The sequence below is a fragment of the Dermochelys coriacea genome, chromosome 8 (genome assembly GCF_009764565.3).
Source record: "Dermochelys coriacea isolate rDerCor1 chromosome 8, rDerCor1.pri.v4, whole genome shotgun sequence".
Taxonomy (NCBI): domain Eukaryota; kingdom Metazoa; phylum Chordata; order Testudines; family Dermochelyidae; genus Dermochelys; species Dermochelys coriacea.
Genome location: NC_050075.1, coordinates 69083154 through 69094945, shown reverse-complemented (window position 1 = coordinate 69094945; position 11792 = coordinate 69083154).

Sequence of the window (11792 nt, the reverse complement as noted above, 5' to 3'; positions counted from 1 at the left end):
AAGGCCGAGGCAGATGATCAGACAAACTTTGATCTGTGAAGTATAAATACCTTTGTCTGTCATTTGTAGAGGGAGAGAGTTCTGGGCTTCATGCCCATGCAAGCCACTGAGATATTTTGTCCATATTCTTACTTTATGTTAAATAAAGCACCTTTTTAGCTTACCTTTACTTGTTCCTTAACATTATTTGCACTAAGATCAATTGGGTGATAGATCCTAATTCAGGAACAGCAGTACCTGTGACTTCTTAGCAGGGGTCCATAACATCTTTAATTTCTCCCCTCACACTGATACAATGTAACACTATGCTCCTATTTAGGCTATCACAACTAGGGTGACCTGGGATAAAATTCACCTCAGTGAAATAAAGTTCTTAACTGTAGTAAAAGTGATGCAGAAGAACTTGACTAGACCCTCTTCGCTGGGATAAATTTAATATGCTCTGGGTTTGTATAGACTGCAGTTTTGTCGTAGATATTCTGTTATTGTGTCATGTTCCTCTTCTTAAAATTTAGATTCTTGATGCCAATCACAGACTGAAATTTGATTGTATCAGTATATAAAGCAGGAGTTCCCAAACTTTTTGCTGGTACTACCCACTTTTAATTAATTATTTGTTTCTGGGACCTCAAACAGAGAGATGCCATTTGGAAGAGCAAAATGACAATCTTGCACAGCATGAACTTGTATGTACTTGCTCTACAAAATGGTATCCTCTCCTCAGCATGATCTCACATGCACCATATGCATGAGATCAAGCTGTGCGGAAGACATCATTTTGTAGAGCAAAATGGCGTCCTCTGAAGGCTAGGGATTGCTGCCCCATCTGCTGATGGTGCGACCCCATTTGGGGTTGTGACCCACAGGTTGGGACCACAGATGTAAAGCAACTTTAAACAAATAAATGACTGTTTTGAGACTCCTCTATTCATCAGAGACAAAGGGTGAAATCTGCCATATTCCCCATGACTATTTTATGAAATGTTTCACCCTCCTCTGTGATTTACACAAAGCCCTAGTAATATGTGAGTCACTGTGACTCAAATCAATAAATCTCCAGATGGCATTTTTTTAAAACAGTTGTGGTTAAAAAAAATCCCATTTGCATTGAGGGAGTTTCTCGTGAACAGTGATGTTCTGAAAGAACAGCAAGAAACGTGTAAAATTTTTGAAAAATGGGGTACAGACTAAAATTAAAAATAGAGACCTGTCAATTTAACATCTTAGATATACTAACAAGAATACAATTACAGTTAAATGCACAGCTCTAAAAGATTAGGATATCAGTCAGTTAGTGGTTGGCTTATGCTTTGAAGTATACGGAATTATAGCCCTTACATTTGATAGTATTAAAATAATTATAACTCTCTCATTATCCATATAAATATTTAATCTTGTTTTTAATCCTATTCAGTAATATCTTGTGGCAATGAGTTCCATAGGTTAATTATGCATTGCATAAAGTATTTTTCTGTATTCAGTTTAAAATTTGCTGTCTTTCAGTTTTGTTGTTCTTGTCTTATGAGATGGTAAATAGGAATATCTGATTTAACTTCACTTTCCCAGTCATTATGTTATATTCCTCTGTAATTTTCATGCTACTCTGTTCAGGTCATCCAGAACTGCAAGGATGAGCATTATGGGAGATTAGACTATGTGCCAGCTCCCTACCACACCAGTTCTGTCAGCCTTACCAGCAAACTCCTCGAGACTCTGCAGGTCTTAACCTTGCCTTGCAGGTAACAATCAGTGAACCTCAGTTTCCCAGAGATGTCTCATTGTAGCGTCTAGTCCCTCTCACTGGACACTCACAGAAATTATTATGTTTGCTGCCTCCAAAGAGACAGTGTACACACCAACCCATTAAGTTAGCTGAGAACTCTCTGTGTGCTTCAGTATAACATCACTGAGATGGTTTATGATAAAACTAAGAATAATTGTATTAATAAAGAAGAGAGATTTAAGTGATACTAAGCAAGAGTAAAATAGACAGGAATGGTTACAAACAACAAAAAGAACATTCTTTCTAGTGCTTAAAACTTAATTCTAGAAATCTTTATCTTTGCCTAAAACAGGTTGCTGTAAATAAGAATCTATCAGTTGCTCCTGCCTTTCATGCAAAGAAGGTGCTGTTCGCTGTGCAACCTATATGGCGACATCTAGATTGTTTTTTTTTCATCCCCCTTATATTTTCCAAAGTTCATTGTTTTTGTCTTAAGAGCCAGGAAGACTTCCTGTACCTGGGGGTACAGATTCAGACCCACAGTGTGTTCACTAAATTCTTTTCTCTGCTGCTTGTCAGCCTGATTGCTTTGTTTACCTTATATGTAAAAGTTCTTCCATTGTCTTCTGCCTGTAATTCAAGCTAGTGAGACAGGTAAATCCACATTCCTTTGTCTAGGGCAGACTTGATCTATGCACTGCCTCCCAAACAAATTTTAAGAACATATTTCCAGCACATAAACATAATTCTTGGTACACAATCTGCACATAATCACACCGTGATATTCCTGACCAGTGTGACACCAACGTACATAGGATACCTTACAAGATACCTATCATGACAACAGTGTGTTAGGAGTAGTGAGTATGTCAGGCTGTGATAGGGCATCTGCCCCACACTAGCCTGTAAGGGGTTAATGTAGCCCTAGGGAGTTCTGAGCAGAAAGCATCCAATAGGAGAAGGGCTGTGAGGAGCAGCCACTCAGGACCTGGCAGGCCCATATAAAAAGACTTGCAGGCAGACCAGTTTCAGTTGCTCCCTGGAGCTTGAGGATGGAGAACTGGCTGCCTTGCAGGTGGAAGAAAGCTAGCAACTGAAATAAAACAGTGCTGGGTAGGATCGGGAAAGTGAGAGCAAGCTCCTGGCTGGCTGCTAAGACTGGCCTGCTGAGCCCCTGAGGTAAGGGTGAAGAAGGTGCTAGGGCTGTGAGGAAGTGGCCCAGGGAAATAGACTGAGCAGCTAGATGGGATGCAGCAAGTAGCAGCTATCTACAGAGTCCCTGGGCTGGGAATAGTGGGGAAGTGGCTAGACAGTAGACTGCGGTCACCACTGAGAGAAGTGGCTGGACAGGGACTACAGAGATCCCACTGGAAGGGGGGAGCACAGAGTGTGGCACAGCCAGAGGTCTGTGTCCTGAAGAAGACGTTGTGGTCCTTGGAACGACACAGGTCCAGGAGCAGAAGTGACAGTGGTGAGATATCACCAGAAGAAGGCATGCTGGCTAGCAGAGCTAATCCCCAGGACAGCCAGGAGGAGGTGCCTCAGTGGAGAGATTCACCCAGTCAGAGGCCTGTTATGAGTTACAGTATAGTAGGGCCTTTGCCAGTTGGCATTGACGGGCTCTTAGGTTCACAACATCCTCTCCTATTTATTTCTTCTCTAAAGTATTTATTTCTTCTCCATTTCTCTTCTGTTTCAGTTTGGCAACTGTAGTTCCAGGATGACAGACATAACTATGAAACTAACAATGAAATTACTGAAGAGTTCTTACAAGAATTCAGAAAAATTAAAATGTAAACTGGTAGCAAGTTAATACAAAAGTATCAAGTCATCAGATACTTAGAAGAAAGCAACATCAAAAGAATGGTTGGTGGCCTGTGGTGAGAGGGCACAGACTTTAATGCCTACGATGGTGGTGAGGCAGATTATTCATTTCTAGCGGTAGTATAGAAACAGACAAATTGTCACCCCTAACACTAGGAATGATTGGAAAATGTTTTTGTGGATTGGATTAAGGTGGTTAAGCACTAGAATAAATTGCCTAGGGAGGTTGTGGGATCTCCATCATTGGAGATTTTTAAGAGCAGGTTAGCCAAAGACCTGTCAGGAATGGTCTAGATAATTGGTCCTACCACGAATATAGGGGACTGGACAAGATGACCTCTCGAGGTCCCTTCCAGTTCTATGATTCTGTACCAGCAGACTATACTGGCAAAGCACTCTTTGTGTTGACACAGCTTATATGGGCAAAGCTGTGCTGCCAGAGCTGGCATAGCTTCTTACACACACACACACACACACACACACACACACACCCCTCCCCCCGGGCCCCCACCAAGCGAAACAACCTATACTGGCAAATGCAGTTTTGCTTGTATAATTGCATCTACACTAGGGCTTAGCATAGTTATGTCGGTCTGGGATCACACCTCTTCATACCCCAAGCCAGCGTAGTTATGCCAGTAGATGTCCGTAGTGTAGATGTAGCCAAGGAGAGAAGGTAGGCAGAGATGATAGTATTTCTGTATGTGTTTCATATTGTATATAACTAATCTATAAAATGTTGCAGAGGATAAAAAATTCTATCAAATGAGAGAATAATTAGAAAAAAAAAACATCTTAAGACTTCCAGCTTCACACATAGTTGGAGCCAGAGCATCATCTAGTGGCCAGTTATTAAAAATAGAAATCTGGAGCCCAATGCATCACTGCATCTTGTGCAGTCATTTACACCATTGTGAACTGACAGCAAAGTTGGTACAAAATGCTACCAGATCAGGACAGCATATTGTACCCACTCTGCACTCATGTAAATGACAACAAAGAAATACCACATACTTGTGTTGCAATTATTATCATCTGCCCTAATATATGTAATATACACTGCAGTCCCAGTGGAAAAATCTTGAGATCCTTATTCCATGTTTAGATTTTATTTAGGTAAACTGTAAATGAGTCAAATCCTCAAAATTTGGTCCATTATATGCCAAGCAAAATGAAATGTAGCAACCATGATGCTAACTTAGGCAGGGACTGTCTTTTGTTATGCACTTATGCAGTGCCTAGCAAATGGGGCCTTGGACCATGCCTGCAATTCCTAGGCACTAGTACAATACAAATGAATAATAGTAGTAATAAGAACCATTATGCTAACTGTGTGATATTTAGTCCTCTAACTTCACCAGTTCTAATACCACTTTGTCACAGTACACTATTAATTTTAATACTCAGCCATACGGGATTCCTACTATGAAAAGCTGATTTCCCAATAGCATTGTCATTTTGACCCTACTCATGGACTGGTATATTTTTAAATTTTCTTTAATAATTAAAACTATTTTCCCTGAGGCTACTAAAACAGCACACTGTTATTGAAATAACCTCTGCCTGCCTAATGTTATTTCACAAGCTGACGGGAGATACATCATGCACAGGAGGACATGTCTTAAAAATGTCTGAAAATGAATGACTGGTAATATCGACACTCTTTTCCACTTCTCTGTTCTGCATAACTGTTACTGGAGAAAGGATTGTCTAGTGACCAAGGACAGGGAGTCAGGGGATCTGGACTGTGATTTTTGGGAGGTTGTTTAGAGGGTTGTTGCAGTTAGAGCAACTCTTCATCAGGCCCAGAGTCTAGAAGTGCAAAGACAATGTAGCACGCTAGTCTCTCTGAAGATAACAGCTTAATACTTCTAGGGTGCTGGTCCAATATGAAACTCCACTACCTGAAGAACTTGAACATGCTGAACTGAGCTACAGGCCTCTGTGAAGTTACTGACTCAGCAGCTCTGAGCTGAAGTCATGGTGCAAGTCTTTGTGAAATAACTAGCTCAACAGATTTAGCATGCTGGACTGAAGTTGGTGCCCAGCCTTTTGTCCAATTACTAGTTCAATACTTCTAGCCTCACATCAAGGAATAGGCCTTCGTGAGGTAGTCAGTGACTAAGTACCTCTAGATTGCTTAGCTGATGCCAAGTGGCAGGTCACTGTGAACTCACCAGCTTGCTGGACTTATTTCAGAAGCATAGGCCTCTGTGCATATACCAGCTCAACAGTGAGAGAATATGGACAAGGGAATACATGTATCTGAAAGGAGTCATGTTCTTAAAATGTGCCAGGACAAGCCCAACAAAAAAAGTTTTGTGTGTGTATGTGCACATGGGTTATGAAAATCTGTAGGGAAACTTCCCTTGTTCTATCAATCAATTTTACCAACTCTTTCACTGCTTCACAACAGCATGCCAGGAAGAGGGGAGGAAATTCACAATGTTTTTCCTAGATTGTAGCTACGGGTGGAGAACTGGAGATAGCAGGCATGCCCTCTGTGCCCTTCTAGAGAGGAGGTGAAACCAGCAAGGGAACATTAGGGAATATCCTGTAATATTAATAGTAGTATTCTAACAGCCCCTTGCAGCCACTAATCAAGGATCAGAGCCCCATTGTGCACTGGGCACAATACAAACCTACAATAAGGACAGTCCCTGTCCAAAAAAGCTTACAGTCTAAAAGACAAATGACAATAGGTGAGGTGGATTCAACAGATGGGAAGAGCACAAGTTAACACTGACACAGTTATGATCATTGTAATAAGGGGTCACAGCATACCAGCTACCTGACCATTGTAGCCCCTGTCACGGTTCCTGAGTTAACTGCACTTCTGTCCCCACCATGGTCTTCTCAAGGATGCCACTTTAGGTCTTAGGCCTCTAATAGTCACCTCTTTATGGCTGGGGACCTGCAGCTCTCTCTTCCTCTGGACCTGGGATTTAGGCTTTCACTCCCCCTGCAATTCCCCTATCCCAGGTCTGATTTTAGTCCTACACCTGTGGTTTGCTCTCTAGGGAGTGTTTACCAGTGACTAGCCAGCTTTCACAAAGCACTGTATATTTATTTTTAGGCCAAAACTGTTACATAGACAACATAGAATAAAACAATAAACAGTCTAGAAGCATGATAAGCTTATCAGATGTCACTCATCTTCCATTTGCAGACACCAGTAGGTTTCCAGTCCTTCAAACCCTTCCAGCATGGTTATGCCCTTTGGATATAATCTCATGTCAGTTTTTTGATCAAAATGAAGATCTGAGTCAGTTCATGCTGACCCTTTGTACCAAAATCCCTTTCTTTTTCTCCTGGGCCTCATGAACCTGGTCTGAACCAGTATACACAATTGCTTCTAGGAAGTAGTACTTCTCTGAAGTTTTTCACCTGTCCTGGGATTTGCAGTAATAACTCTCCCCTACCCCCCCCCCCCCGCCAGCTCCCCCACACACAGATTTTAATTTGAGGGAAGCTTGGTAACTGTCCCACATGGAGCTAGAATACAATCCACAGTTCACAGAAATACATACTGGGTTACCATACGTCCGTATTTTCCCAGACATGTCCGGCTTTTTGGTTCTTAAATCACCATCGGGGAGGTATTTTTAAATATCTAAATATCTAATATATATTTTAAATATTTTAAATATCTAAAAACGTCTGGGATTTTGCCATTATTATTTTTCCCCAAAGAAGAGTTGATCATTCAAGAAAGAAAGTGAATGTTGATCCCTGGAGACTGTGCCTGCTTTTGCCCCCTAGTTCCCAGTGCTTGTGCCACGAAACAGTTGTTTCATGCGGCTGGGAGGAAGGGGGGAGGAGAGGGAACGCGGCATACTCAGAGAAGGAGGCGGGGCTGGAGCGGGGATTTAGGGAAGGGGTCCAATGGGGCAGGGAGGGGGTGGAGTTGGGTCGGGGATTTTGGGGAAGAGGTTGGAATGGGGGTGGGGAAGGGAGAGAGTTGGGTTGGGGCGAGGGGTGGGGGGGCTGAGCAAATTCTCCCCCCCCCCGTGGAGTGTTCTCTTTTTTGAATGTTCAAATATGGTAACCCTAGATACAAAAATCTGACTAATTAGCTCTCTGCCTATAGTATCTGGAATATCTCGATATATATCTGTTGAAGTTTGCATGCTTCTAAGGCCTCACATCTGTCACAACCCCCATCAAATTCACTTTGTGTTTAACTATCTGTTCATATCATGCTCTCCATGTGGTGCCAAGCACTTGAAATAAAATGGAACCTGTGTCTTCACAGGATCAGTTAGGTTACCCTCAGTCTTCTGGGGATGAGTCTGAGAGTAAGGCTGTCATGGATGGTGTAGCTTGGGCCTAGAACCTGAGGAACTCTGTGTTTTTGTTTGGATCTGGTGGTTGCTGTCTGTAGTGAGATCATGTTGGACCAGTAAATTGTATATGCTCCTATCAGGTATTGGAACTGCTCCACCTGGACATTTTTTCCCCCACTCAGCCAGTGGATGTAGCCTGCTTCTGTATCAGGATCAACTGATGGAGTTCTGCTCCAAATTATGTACCTTCAGAAAGAGCAAAATAACTTAATATTTTAAACAGGTGAATACATGATACCAGTCCAAAGATGTACTGCAACTTAATGTGGCAAAAAAATCTTGATCTTCTGAGAATATATACAAGATATTGGGAGTGCACTGAAATTTATGCATGACTTTGATGTTTGTATGCAGCATAAAAAACAGAAAGCATTCAAAGCCATTTGGAACTCAGTTTTTAAATCTTGCGATGTTGAAATTGGAACAAAATGTTCCTGGGTACTAAATGATAAATTAGCCCTGATCCATGGGTAATAAATGTATACTGTGATGCATATTCCTTGACTGATTAAACTAGGACATTTTTGTCCACTTTGAAATAAAGAAGAAAATATTTGAATTTTAAGACAAATGAAAGGGAAATAATGAATTCTGACAAATGTCAAATAAATTTACTCAAAAGCTGGAGAAGTAGAAATCTGTTCCTTCTTGCCAGAGGTTTGCCTTTTCATGTTGGTGTTTAAAAAGCCTCTTGTTTGGATCCCTCTCTTGTTATGCCCTAACTCTTTTGAGAACAAAAACAAACTCCACCCTTTTCTGTCTTCTGTACTCATGCCTCCCACACAGGTAGGGATATGCTTCATATATACTTTTTTGGGGAAAAGGGAAATTCCAGATTACCGTGTCCAAATCTTGCTTGACAGAGTATTTTGAGTTAAAAGAACAGGAGTACTTGTAGCACCTTAGAGACTAACAAATTTATTTGAGCATAAGCTTTTATGGGCTACAGCCCAATTCATCGGATGCATAGAATGGAACATATAGTAAGAAGATATATATATATACACACACATACAGAGAACATGAAAAGGTGGAAGTAGCCATACCAACTGTAAAAGGCTAATTAATTAAGATGTGTTATTATCAGCAGGAGGAAAAAAAACTTTTGTAGTGATAATCAAGATGGCCCATTTAGACAGTTGAGAAGAAGGTGTGAGGATACTTAAGATGGAGAAATAGATTCAATATGTGTAATGACCCAGCCACTCCCAGTCTCTATTCAAACCTAAGTTAATGGTATCTAGTTTGCATATTCATGGTATCTAGTTTGAGTATCTAATTTTCAATGAATTAATATGCAAACTAGATACCACATAGGGGGGTTATAGCACTTGGTGCATGCTTCTATTAACACCCCTGTAGTCAAACTGCAGAGCAGTGTAAACATACCCCAAGTGTAAAGGATGCCCATGTGATATATGCCATCATGTGCCAGCAATGCCCCTCTGCCATGTACATTGGCCAAACTGGACAGTCTCTACGTAAAAGAATGAATGGACACAAATCAGACGTCAAGAATTATAACATTCAAAAACCAGTTGGAGAACACTTCAATCTCTCTGGTCACTCGATCACAGACCTAAGAGTGGCTATACTTCAACAAAAAAGCTTCAAAAACAGACTCCAACGAGAGACTGCTGAATTGGAATTAATTTGCAAACTGGATACAATTAACTTAGGCTTGAATAGAGACTGGGAATGGATGAGTCATTACACAAAGTAAAACTATTTCCCCATGGTATTTCTCCCCCCCACCCCACCCCCCACTGTTCCTCTGATATTCTTGTTAACTGCTGGAATTAGCCTACCTGCTTGTCACCATGGAAGGTTTTCCTCCTTTCCCCCCCCTGCTGTGGGTGATGGCTTATCTTAAGTGATCACTCTCCTTACAGTGTGTATGATAAACCCATTGTTTCATGTTCTCTGTGTGTGTGTATATAAATCTCTCCTCTGTTTTTTCCACCAAATGCATCCGATGAAGTGAGCTGTAGCTCACGAAAGCTTATGCTCTAATAAATTTGTTAGTCTCTAAGGTGCCACAAGTACTCCTTTTCTTTTTGCGAATACAGACTAACACGGCTGCTACTCTGAAACCTGTCATTTTGGTATACAACAGAATGTTTGTTCGAAATTTTATAATTCACTAGTTTCTAATATAACTGTAGTTGCACTGGATGAAAAATATAGCCACTAAAAATATAAAAATGAATAAATAATGAAAAGTAAGGTTTTGATTCTGCAATCTGATCCACATCTGTGTAAGGGGGCAGTGCCACAGCCAAGACCAAAGAGTTGGGCAAGAGGATGTCAGCACGTTTTGAATCAACAATTAAAAAAAAATGAAGATATTCTTTAAAAATGGAAAGGTAAGTACAAAGAAACTCACTTAATGCAACACCTTAGCACTCAGCAATCTGAGAATAGACCCCCTAGAACTATTAAGAAATTTAGCACGTAATTTTTCTTGGTCATTATATGTGAAAAGCAGTTTTTAATAGTTCTTTATTATTAAAATGTAACACTTGAAACTAAAAAAGAGGAGGTGGTCTCATTAGAATACTCCTGCTCATATGCAGTAAAATAAATGTAAAGTTGTCATTGGTATAAAAGCGATGCTTTTGCTTTGAACAAAAACTTCAAGTGTTCATCACTTAGATGAATAAAAATGCAACCAGAACACAGGGTAATAAGAAACAAAAAGGTCAAAAGTCGTTCTTCAAAAGTCAGAGCAAACCAGGCAAACTCTGTTTGGAGAGAAAGAAAGAAGTGATCAGATGCTTTTGTTGGGGCTGCATTGGTGGTGGCAACTTTTTGTTAGGTGCATTGTGATCATGTGGTTAGTATCTGAACTAAATACATAAATGACACATACACAATGTGGTGATTTTCTGTCTTGAATAGGACGTCAAGGAATACTGGAGTTACTCGGAAACATGTTTGATACTCTTGACCAAGAACTGATTTGAATTTAAAACTATGCCAATACTATTCTTAAACCCTATAGGAAAGATTATCTCTTATACCGGAGTTCTGCTCAGTGCAACAGAGAAGGGACCCTCAGAGAGCCAGTAAATGCATCCGATGAAGTGAGCTGTAGCTCATGAAAGCTTATGCTCTAATAAATTTGTTAGTCTCTAAGGTGCCACAAGTACTCCTTTTCTAGTTACAACTCCGTGATTCTTAGAGCTGACCCTGGCAGGATTTAGAGCTGTTGCCATGCAGTTCTAAATTGCACCACTGGTGGTGCATTTCCCATTCCTACTGCCTTTTTTCCTAGGCTGGACAGGAGCTGGGAAAGGGGGACAGAGGCAGTGCTTAATTTGTAATGAAAGAGATGCTGGAGCTCAAGCAATTTTTTTTATATTGATAACTGATGCAGCAAGCCCAGAGGTGCTGGGACTTTGAACTGGCAAACCTAGAGGTCTCAGCCCTGGCACAAATTAAGCACTGGACAGAAGTGCAGACACAGCTGTGGCACAGTTCTACTCAGGAATTTGAAGCTAGATTATGGCTCCTTTATTACCATCTGATTGGTGCAACAGGCCCATGCTACAGGGAATTTGGCATTATACATTACTACTATGAAAGAGAACGATGTTTCTTGAATAGAAAATGTAATTCCTTTTTGCCACTAGGCAACTTAGCATCAATTCAAAATTGTGAATTTATCATCAGGAAATAACACCTCAACTAGACAACTGAATGAATGTTTTTAAGGTCTAAAAGCACTATGCATTATGCCTATGAAGAAATGCTTTCATCTTAAGTGCATCAACATGAATATTAACTCAAACTTCACCTTCACTGTTCATGAAAACTTATGTTCACTTCACCTCCAAATTGGCCAGTTATTTTCACTGTGAACTTGCTTTCAGTGTTTAGAATTCGTTTGCAAATAG